Source organism: Chrysemys picta, chromosome 6, assembly GCF_011386835.1.
Source record: "Chrysemys picta bellii isolate R12L10 chromosome 6, ASM1138683v2, whole genome shotgun sequence".
Taxonomy (NCBI): domain Eukaryota; kingdom Metazoa; phylum Chordata; order Testudines; family Emydidae; genus Chrysemys; species Chrysemys picta.
Genome location: NC_088796.1, coordinates 64,029,436 through 64,047,834, shown reverse-complemented (window position 1 = coordinate 64,047,834; position 18,399 = coordinate 64,029,436). Strand labels below are relative to the sequence as shown.

Sequence of the window (18,399 nt, the reverse complement as noted above, 5' to 3'; positions counted from 1 at the left end):
AGTACACTGAATTGAAGAACTTCAACAGTATTTTAAATACTTCATAGTAGTACCAAGATAATTATTTGTAACCCAATTTCAATATGAACATACATACAAAATGGAGTTCAGAATGCAATCTGAACAAAAATGGCTGCAAACAATAACTAACTGTTTCAAGCACACTATTTATAGCTGCAAAAATCTACAAATGGACTCAAAATGACAGTAAACAACACTTATACAAATAAAGAGTTGGATGCAAGGTTAATTTATTTTCAGAAGACAAACACTTCAGCTTGGCTTCTGGAAAGTACTACATGTTAGTTACTTCATACAGGTCATCCTGAATGTTTAAGAGGATTTACGTTTGTTCAACATTGCTTTGTATTTATAAAATAAAAATAAAGCTTATGTGAAATTCACAAATATTTCTTTTTTCTAAATTGTGTTACCATTTGTTTAATTTCACCTCCTAATGTTGACTAATTTTAAAAACTCTACAGAGCCACTACCTACACCCACCTTTCCTAGCTCTAGCTTTTACTGCCCTGCTGAGTTCCTAGGAGCAGTAGCACAACTTAGTAGCTCAGGGAGCCTGAGGAGCGTAGCAGCTTTATGGCGTAGAGGGAGTTATGGAATCCACTTACACTACTAAATTAATGGAAGTACAGGAGATGTAAAAGGCAAGGCGCTTCCTGCTTAGTTAGTTAAGCACTGAAGCTTTAAGTACTACAGAAAGTAAATGTGAGCTAGAAGACACTTGCCATCTATAATTGTAATGGTTTTTGGCATACCTTTAGCTTCTAGTGACCAGACTACAACTTCACAGGCTGTAGACTTTTCAAAATCTGCTGGCACAAGTGCCTATCCAACAGAGCTTCTAACCTATATCTGAACAGGGACTCTGTTTCTCCAATGATCTGAAGTTTACCAAAAGGGCTGAGATGTGCAATTTTGAACATCAGAGCTTTGATATATGATGTTATGTCAATATTTGACACAATCAATTTTATTTGTCAACTTTTAATATTTTCTCCATCAGTTTCCGTGATGTAAATAGTCATAATTATCACGAATGTGGATGATTCTCTTTTGAAAAGTGAACTTATTAAGATTTGTTTCAGTTATTTGATAGTTACCTACATTTTCTGGATTTAGAACAAAGCCATTTCTAAGTTAGACGAAGATTGAAAAAATAAACACCAGCTGACATTTCCCCGAAATTTGAACCAACCCAACAACAACAAAAACCCAAACAATCTCCTTTGAACTCAAATTATTGAAGAGATTTTCTTTTAACTCTGAATTTTATGTATTTTATACCCTAAAAATAAATGTTATTTCTTGTGATAATGCACATTTGTTTTCATTCCTAATAGACATTTAAACGTTATGTTAACTAAAAACAAACAAACCTCAATACATTCTTATTTATTCACCCACAATAATCCATATAATTTACTATTTATAGGATAAAGCATAATGGAAATTGAGAAACGTGATGGGTTCATCACAGAAAGTTTTGCATAGCTAACAAATTTTAGATCAAAACAGATACAAAATGTAAATGTGTTTTTTTTAAATGACTGACACTCTGACAGATAAATAAAGCCAAAAATCAACTTACAAAGAATATCTGAAATTCTTTTCCCACATAAGTTACATAAAACTAAGGCACTAAAATATTTATACACGGAAAAAAATAGGTGTCCTTCTGATGCATTGAGTGCTTTACTATTAAAAATACAATTAGCTATGTACAAAACACTCCAATAACAAACAAAAATACTAGTAGTTCCTCAAGCACCATACAACCTATAAAATGAAGTAGGTTTTATTGTCTCATTTTGCTCCTCCTCCTGAGAGGAGGATTAACACAGACCTCCAGTTGCGGGCTTCCTCATAGCTCTGGGACCACCCCTCCAAACTAAGGTGAGCAGACAGCACCATCAATGGTAACACCACCGGAGGCAAGGGGGCTGCCCGAAGCCGGTAGCTCTCGGGCAGCCCGGTTCTTAAACAGAGCCTCCAGCGGCTGGGGCTCTGTGTAACTGACACTGTGACAGTTACACACAGCCCAGCTGCTGGAGGCTTTGCTCCTCTTTGGCTCTGTGTAACTGACACTGGGTCAGTTACACAGAGCCCCGGGGGCTGGAGGCTCCAGCCGCTGGAGGCTCTGTTTAAGAGCCGGGCTGCCCAAGCGCTACCGGCTTCGGGCAGCCCCCCTGCCTCCAGATCCTGCGCCCCCAGCTGGGCACTTCCCGTCCCGGGCTCCGGCGGCGCAGGGTCTCCAGGCACGGGGCTGCCCGAAGCCGGTAGCTCTCGGGCAGCCCGGCTCTTAAACAGAGCCTCCAGCGGCTGGGGCTCTGTGTAACTGACACTGTGTCAGTTACACACAGCCCCGGCGGCTGGAGGCTCCAGCCGCCCCCGCTCTGTTTAAGAGCCGGGCTGCCCCAGCGCTACCAGCTTCGGGCAGCCCCGTGCCTCCAGACCCTGCGCCGCCGGAGCCCGGGAGGGGAAGTGCCCGGCTGGAGGCTCTGTTTAAGAACCGGGCTGCCCGAGAGCTACCGGCTTCGGGCAGCCCCCCTCCCTCCAGACCCTGCGCCCCCAGCCGGGCACTTCCCCTCCCGGGCTCTGGCGGCGCAGGGTCTGGAGGCACGGGGCTGCCCGAAGCCGGTAGCGTTCAGGCAGCCCGGCTCTTAAACAGAGCCGCCATTTTCCCGGACATGTTCGGCTTTTTGGCAATTCCCCCCGGACGGGGGTTTGACTGCCGAAAAGCCGGACATGTCCGGGAAAAAGAGGACGTATGGTAACCCTACCGGCTACAGCAAGTGACCATTCTGCAGCCACTGCTGTGAATTACTGACCACTTAGAGAGAAATACAGATTGTTCTCACCAAAAAGAATTATTATTTTTCCCATGATCCATAACTTTAGCACACCTTTGGCATGATAAAGTTATTAAGCTCCTTTCCACAAAGGAAAGACCATAATAACTCACTGCCACCATCATCACAGCTTGAGAGTTATGGGTAATATGAAAGATAACTGCCCTTCCCAAGTATATTATATGGGCAATTTTTTATTATGGAATTAGAGAGTATTTTTACATAAATCACTGTGCCTTATTAACAAGCAATTTAAACCCACTTTAGATTTTGTATTGAGTCATAAAGAAAACCTTTTCATGCCTTTGAGATTCTTATCAGAAATGGCACAATCATCAATCTGTTCCTATAGGATGGGGCCTTTATTGCACAGCAAAGAAGGCAGTCAAAGCTGTCAATCATTGACAGACATCTTGAAGAGGACCCACCATTTCTTTAAGTTTCCAGAACTGTAATTAGGGAATTATAATTTAAAATCATTTTAGAATAAAATTACTGACTTCCACTTATTTCCTAACTAATGTCTTCAGAGAGAATGCCACCCCTTAAAGTGAGCTTGGACTGGTGAACATGTTCTCTCTATATTAAAAAAAGAGATGAGAAAGCCAGAAATGTGCTTTTTGCCTTTCACTCAACTAACACATCAGCTTGTGACAGAGGGACATAACTAGCAATGCTTATGTATTTTATATCATACAGATAGAGTAGAGAGAAAGCCTCTCCACAGTTAAATGTTGCAAATAGCCTTGCCAATAGTACCTATCTAGGCTATCATCATTTTCAGATGCAATAACTTGGAATAGGAGAGCAACCTCTAATTTTGGAAGCAAGTTACCTTACACTATTTTCCAATCTGAACACTCATAATCGAGCAAAAAGCAAACATCAAGTGTATTTTAATATTAGAAGTATGAGAAAAATGTATGAAATATAAAAAATATCAAACCCTCACAGACTGGTACTGTATTTCTAACCTTCAGCTTCTACCACAGTGAGGAAGGAGTTCCTAGTCCAATTATATTCAGCATCTCAGACTTCAAAGAACACATGTGTGTGCAAAGATAAAACTAACTGGTTTCAACCAAAGTCACCTCAATTTAAAAAAGCCTGTTGAAGATAGGGAGTATATACTTGAAAGCCAGTTAATAGTGTACCAATGATTTTTAAAAAAATACAAATATCTAAGTTATCTAGAAGAAGGGATTTTTTTTATTGCTATTATTTGTGTTTAATCTTTTCAGAACTTGTTTTCTATGAAACTGCTTGGGAATCACCATTTAAATTTTTTTTTATAAAGCGTCATATTTTCAATTTTTTTTAAAATGGAGTTGGGCACTTTTGAAAATGTTACCCTTTATAAAAATAACGCTTATTTTAAAAAGGTAATTTCGAAAAGTTTAGTAGATTTTGTTTAAAATTATGGTCCACATAAGCAAATGCAAAAATGTACACCACACCCACAAAAAATCTGCCATGAGATGAAAAATACCTCATTATTCTAAAGAGAGACATCAACTTTCTGAAACATCTTACTATATCCTAAAAGCCCAAGAAATAGTGGAGCCTTGCTGCCTGCCCTGAAGATTGACATTCAGGCAATTCATGAATGTGGTGGTGTGATAAGAATGTTCACTGATTAAGGGCTCTTCATGGAGAATGCTCTGCCAGTCCTGAAGATGTTCTATTTTAGGATCCTCTATTGATTGTAACCATAAATATGCCACATGGGGAGAAAAGGTTTCTGTCAATTAAGTTGGTCCAAAACCATTCAAGGCTTCATTGCTCAAAATCAACACCTTAAATACAGTCTGGGAGCATTGGAACACAGACATTCAGGGAAAAACGCTCAGCTCAATAAGCACACAGCCACATTCTGCACTAACTTGAGACTATGAACAGGCTTAAAGGTGCAGAGCACACTCAAGGGGACAAAAGCATGCACCACAGTAAAGGAACTCTGACTCTGTAAGAAAGTGTTGTAACCTGCTGGCCAGATGCAGATGAAGAAAGCAATAGAGTTGTAAAAGGATAATTTTATGGTAGGATAGATTCATAACTGCATACAGAACTGCAAAACAGCCATTTGTATTGTGAATAGTAATTGATAATAATCTGCAGTGCAAAAAAGGAAGTCTTAAATATCTGGTTCCAAAAGCATAGCAAACCAGCTCCTCCATACAACACAGCCGTCATGGTATTCTATCATGCCTCTTGAAGCCACCACTGTGGTTTCACTCCTCAAAAGAAGTCCCTGCAACAGTTTAAAAAGCTTTATTTTCACCTGTAAAAGTACCTTCAAACACTACTTATCAAAGTTATAGAAGAAGTCTTAAGTCATTTAATTCACTGTCCTTATGCTTCATAAGTCAGTTTGGGTATATCTTTACTCATAAGCATATCATCATTGTAAAAGCAAGGTATCATGAAACCTAAGCCCAAACCTCTGGCCAATAAAAAACACACTTATTTACAGTAAACTCCCACTCCTGAAGCATCTGAAATCTACAGCATTGTGCTACTGCAGGAGATACTAAAACTGAGTAGGCTATCTTCATTGTGGTTGAGTGTACATAGTAAACTAAATAGCATTAGTAGCAAAAAACAGATTTTTAAAGTTCCGTTTAATAACGTATGGTGTGTTAGTAGCAATACATGAGGATTTTTTTTAACATCTAAGATTCTTAACCTGACGTTTCTTTAACTCACTCTTTGCACGAACCCTTTGAAACGTGGTGTTAAGATCCCCTGCCTCTCATCTAATTCCTCAATGCTATTGTACAGACATAATTTTTTGTTATTGTCTGGTTTGTCGTGAGTATTGGCCTTCTGGCACTGATTTTATTAAAAGAAAAACAAGGACCATTTAAGTATATTTATTTATATGAATATATATATAGAATATAGAAATAGAAATAAGACACATGAAGCTTTTCAACTTTGTCATTTCATTTAACAAACTATTTACATTATTTTGTCAGTTGCAGAAAGATGTATCATATAGAACACAGAGTTTAATATTATAACAGAAATTAACTAAGTTATTGTCTACATACATTTGTTCTCTGAAAAACTGAGCACTATATCTCTGTTACCTAAACCTGTGGATTAATCTCATTTAATATCCTGATATAACAATAATGAAGCAAATTAATGCTATGGGAGGAAAAGACAGTGAGCTATAGTTATTAGACATTATTATAGCCACCAGGTTCTATAACTTGATGCCTGCTGTGAAGAGAAAGCTCTTCTAAACTGACAATTTCAGAGCCCTTTCGTTAAACAGAGGTCAAGCGTCTCGTTTCTATTCACTGCTGTGAAAAGAATTCTTCCTAACAGAAGGCTCTTTGCACATTGTCAACTTGCATCTTTCTAGAAACGATTTACAAATTATTTATCTGCACATTTAGGGTAGCTCACTAGACTGCAGACCAAAATAATATCAAAATATCTTCTTAAAAGAAGTGTAGATGACAGATTTGAAAAACAAAGCAGAAATGTATAACACTGAACAAAAAGGGCCAGCAATAGCCTTACATGCAACTAAGTTATAAACAAGCCGCTTCTACTCCACTCATTGTAAGGAAAACTGAAAATTGACAAGTGTAAAAAGTTCCACTCAAAAACTTCTGTTTTGAGAACGTTAATATCCAGAAGCTGGGGTTGGCCATGCAACCTTAACCCTGCCCTTTTTGTATGTACATTACAGTTTTGTCTTTAATTAAATGGTCATATTCTTTTTCTCATAATACAACAGTCCACTACAACCTTAGGTACAAGAGCAGCTCTCTGTAGTGTCTGTTATTCCTGTATACTTACTACAACTGTTCAAAAATCAGAATTCCCATCCCTTCTGATATTCTGACATTTGTTTTTATCTTAAATTGGGACAAAGTGGTATATACATTTTTTCATGCAACAGAAAGTTCAAATAAAGTTGGTTCAAAAATGTTGAAACAAGACATTATGACTTTCCTGAATAGAAATATTTCATTTTGGTTTGTCAAACGAGATCTAGATGTTTTGTTTCAACATTTATCTGTGATCCCTAACTTGCCATGGTAACTCATGGGAATTCTGGTTTTGGTTCCTTTACACACTAGTCTCATCTACCAGCAAGATTTCCTGAGCAGACATGCATTTCCCATGATGCAGCAGAGAACCCCCTTCCCTTTCCTCTCCCCTCCTCCTCTCCCCCCATTGAACTGATATTGGGAAACCCAGCTTATTGAGAATGGGGGCATGAGTATCCAAACCATTTTTCCCATAATGCACTGCAACTGCTCAGGCAAAAACAGAACAACGGCCAGGAATGGCGAACCGCGGCACCTGAAGCTGCGAGCGGCCATACCAATGGACGCTCAAGTAAACAAAGTGTCTTGCAGCCCGCCAGGGGTTTACCCTGAGCAAGCCACGAATCAAGTTTGGGAACCTCTGGTCTAATGGATACAAACCAAAAACATTTTGATTTAGTATGACAAACTGTACTATTTTGATTCATGTTGACCAGCTCCCAAACTAAATATTTCATTTTGATTTTTTCCCCAATGGAAAATCTAAATGTTTTGGGGAATATGAAATTTCCCTGCAGAAAACATCTATTTTGCAGAAACTGTATTTTTCACTGAAAAGACTGCAATGGAAAATTCCTGACCAGCTCTAATAGTTTCAATAAATTCATGATCATAATGTACCAGAAATATGCCAGGTTACTGTGATTTTAAAGCAGAAATACCCACTGAAATAATTTCTGTCTAAAAGTGTTCTACCTACTCCTGTTTCAAATAGGTCATGTCATGTTCAGACCCCAGCTCTCTGTATACAAATACCAATAGGGTCCCCACTATGTGTGCAGATTTTAGGATCAGCTTTTAAGAAATCACTGCATACACTGCAGCTCCAAAATATACACTTGCAAACATTGTGCTCAGAAGATACTATTTGAATATGCAAATATTGTACTTGTGCATGCAGATACTAATTTTTCATGTGCAACAAGCATTTTTGGCCATTTATCTATGTATTTATATTCCTCCTCCCAATCACTGTAGTGTCCAGACTTCTCACAAATATTCATGAATTTATGTTCAACTCCCATTTGAGGTAGGGATATATTTATATACATGTTAAAAATGATGAACTGAGGTAAAGAGACATGAAGAGACTTATCCATCCAGGAAGTCTGAGACAGAACAAGGAACTGAATCCCAAATCTGACAGGGGTATATATCTGTCTTGTACCTTAACCAAATACCACTCTTACCTCACCACAATTTAGCTGAGTTTTGAAAATTCAGCCCTTAAAAACTAAAGAAATGTGCCATAATCGGCAATAGTTTTGAATGACACTGCTTTTATGAGCACCAATTTAAGTTTTTCTGTCTTATGTATTTATTTTAAATATCTTTGGCCACAAACCACCTGGCAGTTTAGCGGGGGAAAAGAAATGAAATGAGTATTGGTTAAAAGACATCAGATTGATAAATCTGGAAAAAGGCCTCCCTATATCCACAAAAACAGGTTAGAGAAAGCCACTGGAGCTATCCACCAAGGAGTAAGACTCAAAACCAAGGCTGCAGATAGAGTAGATCTTTCCTTCTCACATCAGCCCAAAAGCTCTGAACTGTTTGCATGCGCACACTCTTGGAGACGATGGAAAAATGTGGAGCAGCCAAGACAGAAAGAGAGAAATCAGCTTGGTAGAGCCTTCACCTATACAGTCTGAATATCTCTGTTGTGCCCTTCCAAACTGTAATTCTCTGCAGTCAAACCCAGTACTTAACTCTGTCTCAGAAAAATCTTATATTTGTTAGGCATAAGTACTGCAACATATGTAATGTTCATTGAACTCAGCTAACTAAGCTTGATATGTGAGGAGCAGAGTGGAATATAGCGTTAGATTTCCCCATTTTTAATTTAAAGCAGAATATTTTCAATATTTCTTGTGTTAGTTTAATGGACTAAGATGTTTATGATTATTATTCTTTACAAATAATCTATATTGTTATTTCTGTGTCTTACAATAGAGTTCTCTGTTTGCCTGGAAGTATTTCAACTTGGATTGAAATGGTAGTAACTGAATAAAAACAAAAAAATAATAATAAAGCAAGTTTGGATAATATACATAGGAATTGCCATTGTAGATCAGACCCATGATCTAGTCCAGTAAACTGTCTCCAACAGTGGCCAGAACCAGATGCCTCTGACAAAGTACAAAAACCCACAGTACATAAGTGAGGTGTAACTTGCCCTCATAAAGTCTTATCCTAAAAGTTAGATATTGGCTTAAAACAGGGCTTAAATTCAGCCGGAGCTGTTCAGAGTTTTTCACATCTCCAAGGCAGAAGCTACAAGCCCTGGGGCTCTGGGAAATACTCTATGAAAATTTAAGCCCTGGCTTAACCCCTGAAGCATGAGATTGTATCTTACTTCCAAAGTTTTGTTGGAATCGTTATAATTCTACATATCTTTGTTATCCATATAAATATCCAATCCCTTTGTGAATATTACTAAATTCATGTTCTATTGACATCCTATGAGAGTGAGTTCCATAGTCCAATTATATGTGAGCAGAAAATATTTTTTCCACTTACACTTTTGATTTTGCTACCTTTCAGTTTAATTGAATGCCCCCATGTTCTTGCACTGAGACAATGACAAGCTGCACGATTATAACATGTTGTTTCCCTCTGAGCAGGGGTGAAAGTAAGCCGGTACGGGTCAGTACGCAGCTGACTTTAAAGCACTGCTATGGCAGCGCTTTAAGGACCCTCCTTAAAGCGCTGTTGTGGCAGCATATTAACATCGTTGCCCCTTTTCCCCACCCCTGGCCGCCGACAGAGGAAGGGTGGGGGGACAAAAGGTGCAGCTGCCCCAGGGCCGGCGATTTAAAAGGGCATGGGACTCCGACCATCGCTGCGCTATCACAGCAGCGGCCAGAGCCCTGGGCCGTTTAAATCGCCGCTGGAGCCCTGGGCAGAGCATATGAGCTATCTGGGGGACATTGACCCCCCTAGCCCCGCCCCTTCCCCCCTACCAGTAAGTCCTCTGTGTTACTTTCACCCCTGCCTTTGAGTCATAACAATACTTAACAAGGAGGTAATATGCTAAACATATGTTCTCCCCTTATATACATATATATAACTCATTGCAATCATGGCAATTATAGACACATATTCAAGACCAAACTTTGTCTCAGTCTAAACACTGTGACACCCATTGCACATGCGTAAGGCACTCCCAAAATAATAGACAAAGTGAGGTGTGTCAAACTAAATCCCTGTTGGGACTCCCCGGATTTGGAGCTCCCTCCCGTGCTTCATAAACAAATTTAACAGGCTAATAAATATAATATAAAGCCTTGTTTTTGCAACTTGATCTGTGGATTTAGAACAGGGATAGGCAACCTATGGCACGCGTGCTGATTTTCAGTGACACTCAAACTGCCCAGGTTCTGGCCACCGGTCTGGGGGGGGCTCTGCATTTTAATTTGATTTTAAATGAAGCTTCTCAAACATTTTTAAAACCTTGTTTACTTTACATACAACAATAGTTTAGTTATATATCATAGACTTATAGAAAGAGACCTTCTAAAAATGTTAAAATGTATTACTGGCACGCGAAACCTTAAATTAGAGCGAATAAATGAAGACTCGGCACACCACTTCTGAAAGGTTGCCGACCTCTGATTTAGAACCCTGCACAAACCTCTACGGAGTTCAATGAGTTCTGTGCAGGTCTCCACCTAAATATTGCAGGAGCAAGACCTAGATATTACACACACCTTTTGGTTATTATTAGCCCTTTCCCTGAAATTTCTCATCTTTTCACCTCTGGTGCAACTCCCATGGTGGGAGCACTAGACCAGGGAAGGTGCCAGGTACTCAGGAGTGTTTTAATCACCACATCATCTAACCCTTAACCCTGTTCTGAGTTTATTTTGTCATCCAGGAATTATTTGATTCATTCTGTTAACAAGGTGAGATGACTAGTCATTTATATTTTATTTTGTACTGTGAATTTTAAATTATTGGATAGGAACTTTATGTTTTGTTTTTAAATAAATCTAAATTGATCCCCAAAAGTGCTAATTGGGTTAAGATTTCTGGAAAGTCAGTATTTGGTTTCTGGAAGCTGGGACCATCAAAGGTTTGTTATATTTTTTTCAATACACTACCACACAGGACACGTAAAGAATGGCCCAGGGCAGATAGGGATGGTGGAGCCTTGTTTGACATCTGGCAGTGTAGGAAGGATTCAGAATACCAAGCTATATATATGCCTGTGGTTTTGTGATTTTTTTTTGTTTGGTTTTGAATAAGGAGCTTTGATAATTAGTGTTTCCATTTTAATACCCATGCTTGAGTTACATTGTAGGTTAAAATTTGTAATTTATACTGTGCTTCTCTAGAGAGCTGTGTGCGTGTGTAACTCATTATTTGTCACATGAGCCTCTTTCTGTCCTCATGTCATCTTTACAGAGTCATCCAAAATATGCCAGATGCAAAATTTTACAGGGATAGTGTAAATTTACATTTTGGTCTAATGTTTATGTTTTTCAAAAACAAACTTCTATAAAATCTAACACCAGAAGGTTTCTACTTCTTAAACATTCACATGAAGAATTCAGATTTTTTTAAAAACAAGTATTCTCCAGTTGATAGAAGAAACCAGAACACTGTAGTGCTGGGTAGCTTAAAGTGAAACTGACTATGACCAAAAGCCTACATTTAATTGGTTTGCATTTCTCAGCTTGTAGGTGCACAGAAGTCAGAGCATAAACAATTTCAAACATGAAAAGTGTAAGAATGAAAAAGCACTTCCAACAGCGGATAAGTCAGGTTCATGATAAACAAGATGGCACTATCCACAACTGCAATTTAAAAAGCTGCACCACCACCCTTAATATAACTGACTCTACTACCGACTCTTCCTCTCACCCCAAGACAAGTACTACGAGGTTTGTTGTGCTACTATCATATTAAGGATGTGCCTGTGTGTGTGTATATATATGTAAGCAATGCAGCATAGGAAACTTTGGTCAAAGGGAAGCTGAAGTGTTTCTTGGGCAAGGTAGAAAGAAGAGCATTATCAAGGTACAGCTAGAGGATGAGAAACACACACACTTGTCAAGCAGCGCTGATCCACCACTCCAGAGACAGGAAGGGGTGTGAGTCTTCCATTAAACGGGAAGCCATAAAGCGACTTTCTAAACCCCGAAGTAACCAGGAAAACACAAAAATGGTCGTTTCTTCGTAGGAGACACAAACCACTAAGCAACAGGGGCTGCAATGGAGACCCCAACTACCGCCCCCGCCCGCACGAGCAGAGGGAGCCAGATCCCGGGGGGACCCGTTCTCTCCCCAGCAGCTGGGCGAGGAGCCTCCCTCCCCCCGCTCAGTACTGACCCTCGGCCCGGAAACCAGCGGGGGAAGCCCTGGCCCGGGAGCGGAGCAGCTGGTAGCCTCTGAGCCTTGGGGGCGACTCACACTGTACCCTTGGCCAAACCGAGCGCGGCCAGTCCCGGCCCGGCCGCTGCCAGACGCGCGGGCGGCAGCACCCAGGAAAAGTTGCTCCCATGCAATGGCCCAGCCCGGGCCGGGGAACGAGGGGGCGCGCGGCGGGTAGGTGCCCTTCCCTGCCGGGAAACACGTGCCCGGGGGGTGCCTGGGCAGGGGACGCTTGTGCCAGGCAGGCAGGGCGAGGACGCTGCAGATACCCGGGGAAGGGAGGACGGGGGTGGCCGCGCCCAGCCCCGGGGAGGGGAGGAAACGACACAACTCTCCGGGATCCGCAGCCCCGCGCACTCACCCGCTGCCCACGATGGCTCCGGCGTTGGCGGCTCCTCCTGGCCGCGGCCGCTGCTTTGCCCGACGCGTCCCCCTGCCTGACGCCGAGCCCGCCCCGCCCCTAGGCAGAGCCACCCTCCTGCCCGGCCGCAGCTCCGCCTCCCGTCCCTCCCCGCAGAGCAGTGCCAGGAGCCAGCCGCGCACCCAGCTCGCCGGAGCAGCCTCCCCAGAGCCGGATGAGCCGCCTCTCAAGTCTCCCGGCGAACCCTGCCCGCCCGGGGCAGCCTGGGCTGGGAAAGACACGGGGGTGCAGGCAGCGTCCCCGCGCTGGCTATGGGGTGCGGAGTGCAGGGTGTCTGTCCCCACGTCGGGCTATGGGGTGCGCAGTGTGCCTGCACCAGGATGGGGGCGTGCAGAATGTCGCAGGGTTTGGGGGAGGACAGCATATGCAATAGAATAAACCCGTGTGTTGGGGCGTGAGTGTTTCTCTATGGAAGAGTGCCGAGTGCTGGGCATAGGGGAGGGGGCATTTCACGGGGAAACCTCCTGAGCTGTCATAAGAGATCAGAGAGAAAGAGAGTCTGCTAGGGGGAAGGTGTCTTTGAGGGCATAAACCGTCCCTTGATTTTGGGAGTTTTTCTTCAGACAATGCTGTCTGAGAGAGGAGGAGGAAGAGTTGGTGCAGGCTGGGTACAATCAGCTGAGAGACTCCTTTTAAGGGAGTCTGGGGTGTTCCCGGCTAGGGAAATCCTTGAAAACATCCTGCCGTTTGGTGCTTTCCCCGGCGGAATTCTCATTGTAAACAATCTGGAGAAAAGGGGGACAAACTACACTAGAGGCAAGGAAAGAACATTGCTCTCACTGGAAAAGCTCCTGGACAGTCAACAGCATCAATAACTGAAAGCAGATTTGTTATGACAACATGCAAAGAAGAGAAGCTAGAGATCCTCTAGATGCTGGCGCTGTTGTCATGCTTTTGGAATAAAATTAACTGTAATTTTCAAATCTTACAGAGAAAAAAGCAGCTTTGGCTGACTTTTGAAAAGCTGATAGTGAGGAAGACTGCAGTGCCCCTTCTGTAGTGGGATGATCCACCTGTGACAAACTCAATGAGTTTATGCCCAAATAATGAGCCACAAGGACTCCTCCTTGTTTTTGTCTGGATGAAACACTCTACTAAATATCTTGAGAGGTTTTTCAAGCAGATTTAAAATTAATACCAACAGCTAGATTGTGCAACCCTTACATTGGTGACAGGTTTCAGAGTGGTAGTGGTGTTAGTCTGTATCAGCAAAAAGAACGAGGAGTACTTGTGGCACCTTAAGAGGCTAACAAATTCCACTGTATGCATCCAATGAAGTAGGTTTTAGCCCACAAAAGCTTATGCTCAAATAAATTTGTTAGTCTCCTTAAATTGGTGAGTACTTACTTGCCTAAATTGTCCTATTAAATTAAATAGGAATAATCATATGAGTAAATGCTCACCAACATTAGTAAGGGTTGCACAATTTCGACACAAATGAGTAAGTAGTTCTTTCCAAATGAGTGAAAGTTGGCAGGTCTGAGATTACTTTTGGGTTTCTCTGAAGTGTATATTAGATTGTATGCTAATCCACCCTAAAGATGATAAGAGTAATGTAACTTGTGAACAGTTTGCTTGACCATTTGGGTAATAAATGGGCGGGGGGGGGGGGGGGAAGAGGGGTGGGACCTAAATAGGAAAAGGACCAGTGCACAGCTAACTCTTAAACCATTTCTAAAGAGATGCTGATAATTCAAACTAAAAGTTCAGAAATGTGTTACCTAAATTTATCTTGGGGGCCCACTGAACTAGAATACTAGTGAATACAAACATTAATTTCGAGAGGACTGTTCACGGTAGTAAAGTTAAGGAAACGTATAAGTGTTTGCATTCAGCTTCTATTTTTAAATTAAATGTCTTAAGCTTGACACACAAAGCAGTAAGTAAGTGAATGGCTAAGGCCTTGATCCTGCAACTGGTTCATACAAGCAGATCTTTACGCCTTTGTTAAGTCTCACTGCAATAATGTAGTGGTCCACCTTCACATTTGAAAGATTGGAACCTACGTCTCCATTACATCCCAGAAATATTCTAGTGCACTGTGTGAAACTGTTTTATGCCATTTAAAATGGTACTTTCTCTATACCTCTATGACTTTATTCCTTCCATTCAATACCTTACATTGGTTACTCCTTACTCCATAAGTAGCCCTACTGACTTCCGTGTGAGTGAAGGTTGTATAATGAATATTTCAATGGTTCTGCAGAGAGCAGTTATATTATCATTACTAAAGGTGCTATTCATCTAAAATTCTTGGCTCCCTAGGTACCAGCTGTGCACAGATTCTATGAACTGACATTTCCCGAGCGTAATCATAATTCATGTTTCCAGGATTAAGGTATATTGATAGGGGATACAGTATTTAAAACAAAAAAGCCTATCTTTGGAAGATGAAGACCTGCATTATTGCCGGTGGTTATAAACAAGCCTGATATAGAAAATCAAAATTAATCCATGCTAAAGGTATATTCATTTTTAATTATAAGAAAAAATTACCCTGGATGTCCAAGTTTAACCATAATGAATCAGGCAGAGAGTTGAACTGGTGTGGAAGGACTCATTTATATGCAATCTGCTCTCTGCTGTTACAAAAAATTAGCTAGGCCATGGAAATTAGCTTGGCTGCTACAAAACCAAGTTCCACAACCTACCACAGCTTTGGTGGGCTTACACAAAATGGAAGGTCATAAATCATTACAGATTAATAGATTTGTAATTTAATCTAAGAGTCCCTGTTACAAGATTTCAATTCCTACAAGTAATAATCTCAAACTATTAAACGATTACCCAACATAGCAGTAAAAGAGACATATAAATCCTTCTGTGAAGGCTGAGATTTAAAATCAAAACAATATGGACAACTAGGGTCACTAATTTTTTCTTAATATGCCATTAATGAAAAGGATAATTATGTTCTGAAATAGAAATATCTGTTGATGATGAACGTTTCACAAAAATGTTTATACCAAAATTGTAATAAAAATGTAGTTGTAGCATTTTATAAACTTCAGTATTTTCATTTACAGTTTCAATGAGGACAGTACTTTACCAATAGAGTCTGATCTTGCAACCTTGCCTCGCACAAGAAGTTTATTGTCACACGAGTTGTCCCACTGATCAGTGCTCCCACTGGTTTGACTAGGGGTTGCAGGATTGCACCATAATACTGCATTTTAGGATCTCATAGAAAGTAGGGGGATTTTCCTCATTTGTGATGACACATATTTCAGCTCAGCTGCAGCTATCTCATTGGAACATAACCATTTTGTGTGTTTTACTGAGGGATTGTATATTTTTTTAAAGGGTGTCTAAACCCCAAGTCCCAAGTCTGTATTTAGGCTTATAAATAAGTGGACTGATTTTCAAAAGTGATGAGCCCCAGAAGTTCCCACGGAAGTCAAACACTCTTATACAGGCCCACCCAAATTGGCCCTGGTGATCTGTGAGCTAAGTGATCACATACCAGCTCACAAATCCAATGAAAATGCACACATTGAAATATGGAGTTTAACTTGTCTTCTGCCCCTTTGTCCTTTGCCCACACCAGACTTACGTAAGAAGATAATAAGGGCAGCATAACCTGGCAGTTCCTTGGTAGTGCAGTCAAAGGAAACTAGGTTCATTTTATTATTAAGCTGTGGCCTCTTGGCATAAAGTATGGAAAAATAAATACACCTGGTAACCAAGAGCCACATCTTGTAAGGTGCTGAGCACCTACTGCAAGACAGGCTTCACTGAGACTTGAAGGGATTTGGCATTTTGCGTGATTGGGTCCCCGCTTTAATGAATAAAGTGGTTCTTCATGTTCTTTTTCATAACAAGATGATTCATCTAAGGGTAGGGCCTTCATACGAAAAAGAACATTACATGTTGTGTGGGAGGGAGGGGGTTGGGTTTTTTTTATTATTTTTGGCAAATCTTTACTTTTAACTCTGCAAACTGCTGTGTTAGGCCTTCATTCAGTAAGGTACGTAAGCATTGGGACTAATCACATGCTTGAAATTGGGCACATTAGGTACTTTGTTAAATTGGGAACCTTAGAGATGAAACAGTTGATTATTCAAATACTGAATTAAAATGTTTGTTAGGGCTGATATTCTGGTCTAGTAATAATGCACTACACTGTTGTGTAGCGGACAAGAGGCTCGATTTCCAGTCCTATGCTCTCATTTTGTGTTATTTGCTCTTATGCTTTGAAGATTTTCTTAATTTTGCTCTCACTACCCATGCAGTTGTCACTTGCTGTTTCCAGACAGAAGAAAAAGCACTTTATGCACTCAGTAAATAGTTTTGGATCACATCCTTCTGTTGCTTGCACATACTTGCACAACACAATGGCACCCTCACTGGCAGACCACTCAGAGTATATAGCATCATTTAAGTACAGTTATATATACTTGGGTAACTAAATATTTGAAAATATATTTTATAGGCCTTTTGGCTCCTTGCTTATTTGAAATGTGTATCATTTGCTCCAGACAGTTATTTCATTTTTTGTTTCATAGGCTAAGCCGAATGCTAGCCTCCACTGTTCCTCTGGTGTATAGGAAGCGCAGTCTGCATCTGGAGATATGCATGGGGATTTTACTTTGCAAATGGAAGAGCATGCTGGCAGCATAAAGGATGAAAGTCTTTGAAGAGCTCTTTTGAAAATGGAAATCAGCCCATTAACTCCTTCAGGCTACAATCTTATTCATCATTATTTCCAAGTTTTTCTTTTTTTTTTTTTTCACCCATTCACCAAGATAAATTCCAATTTAAAAAAATAGTCTCAGTAAGCTGGATACGTATATAGAGATATGTAATGCATCTCTACAGTAGTTGATACTTAAACATTTTATACATCAACAAAATACAAAAATGCTACAGAACAAATATATTAAAACCCAAATTGCTGGTCTTAGTTCAGTCCCTGGTGAACAGAGGACTAAAGAAAAACAGTTATTAATATTGGCATCCTTATCATTGAATGGCATAGACATTGCTTTATTTCCTCAGTGCTGTAAGTGATCTCTGCAGATCATGGGTGAGATAAAGTCTTGGGGGAAGTGTGAGAGAAGTTTGCCTTTTTGTTGCCTATGCAGTAATTTTTTTGTGGACAGACTATTTCCATCTTCAGGTCTGCCAAACCAACACTAAATTCACTTAAAAATGAATAAATAAATTGTATCCACGTTATAAGAATATGTTATAGCCTACCAGTATGTTGTCTGAAGGTGTATCACATTTTAAATACATCTGATAATGGATTCCAATAATGTGTAGCATCAAAACAGTAAATACTTGTTTCACATTCGTGGCTGTTGGTGTCTTAAATATACATTGGTCTTACAGTATAAAAGAAATTTCACATTATTGTAAATAGATATGATGTGCACCCTAAATTCACTTACATAAACTATGTAAGAAATAGAAGTGAGTTTTTGGGCCCAAATGCAGATCATTCACTTAGTTAGGGGTTTACTGTATGTGCCAACCAAACAGAACTCTTTCTGGGAAATTATCCAAGTTCCTTCTTAGGCTTCTTCCCATGACTTCAAATGCATCCTTTTCCCTTGACTTGCAGACTCAGTGAACACACCTGACTTAATTAGAGCTTTTCCACACACTTCTCAGTTCCTTTTTCTTTATTTTGGAGAAGATTTCACACATCCTAATGGTA

General features: G+C 40.4%; 1 protein-coding gene and 1 long non-coding RNA gene across 15 annotated transcripts in view; one reads left to right on the top strand and one right to left on the bottom strand.

Moving 5' to 3' along the window:
* PAM (peptidylglycine alpha-amidating monooxygenase) overlaps positions 1 to 12,839 on the bottom strand; it is a 236,942-nt gene extending 224,103 nt beyond the window's left edge. For 5 of the 14 annotated variants that reach the window (XM_005303798.4, XM_024101318.3, XM_005303799.4 and 2 more), the window contains exon 1: positions 12,678 to 12,808. The gene's annotated coding sequence lies outside the window, so the exon portion shown is untranslated. Of the gene's footprint in view, positions 1 to 11,992; positions 12,076 to 12,274 lie in introns of all 14 variants that reach the window. The other 9 variants (XM_065550242.1, XM_065550246.1, XM_065550239.1 and 6 more) reach the window with 9 other exon arrangements.
* LOC103305785 (uncharacterized) lies at positions 12,351 to 18,030 on the top strand. The gene is made up of 2 exons (XR_508150.3): positions 12,351 to 12,490; positions 17,243 to 18,030. It is a non-coding gene; the product is annotated as an uncharacterized LOC103305785 (long non-coding RNA).
* Positions 18,031 to 18,399: the final 369 nt, after the last annotated feature.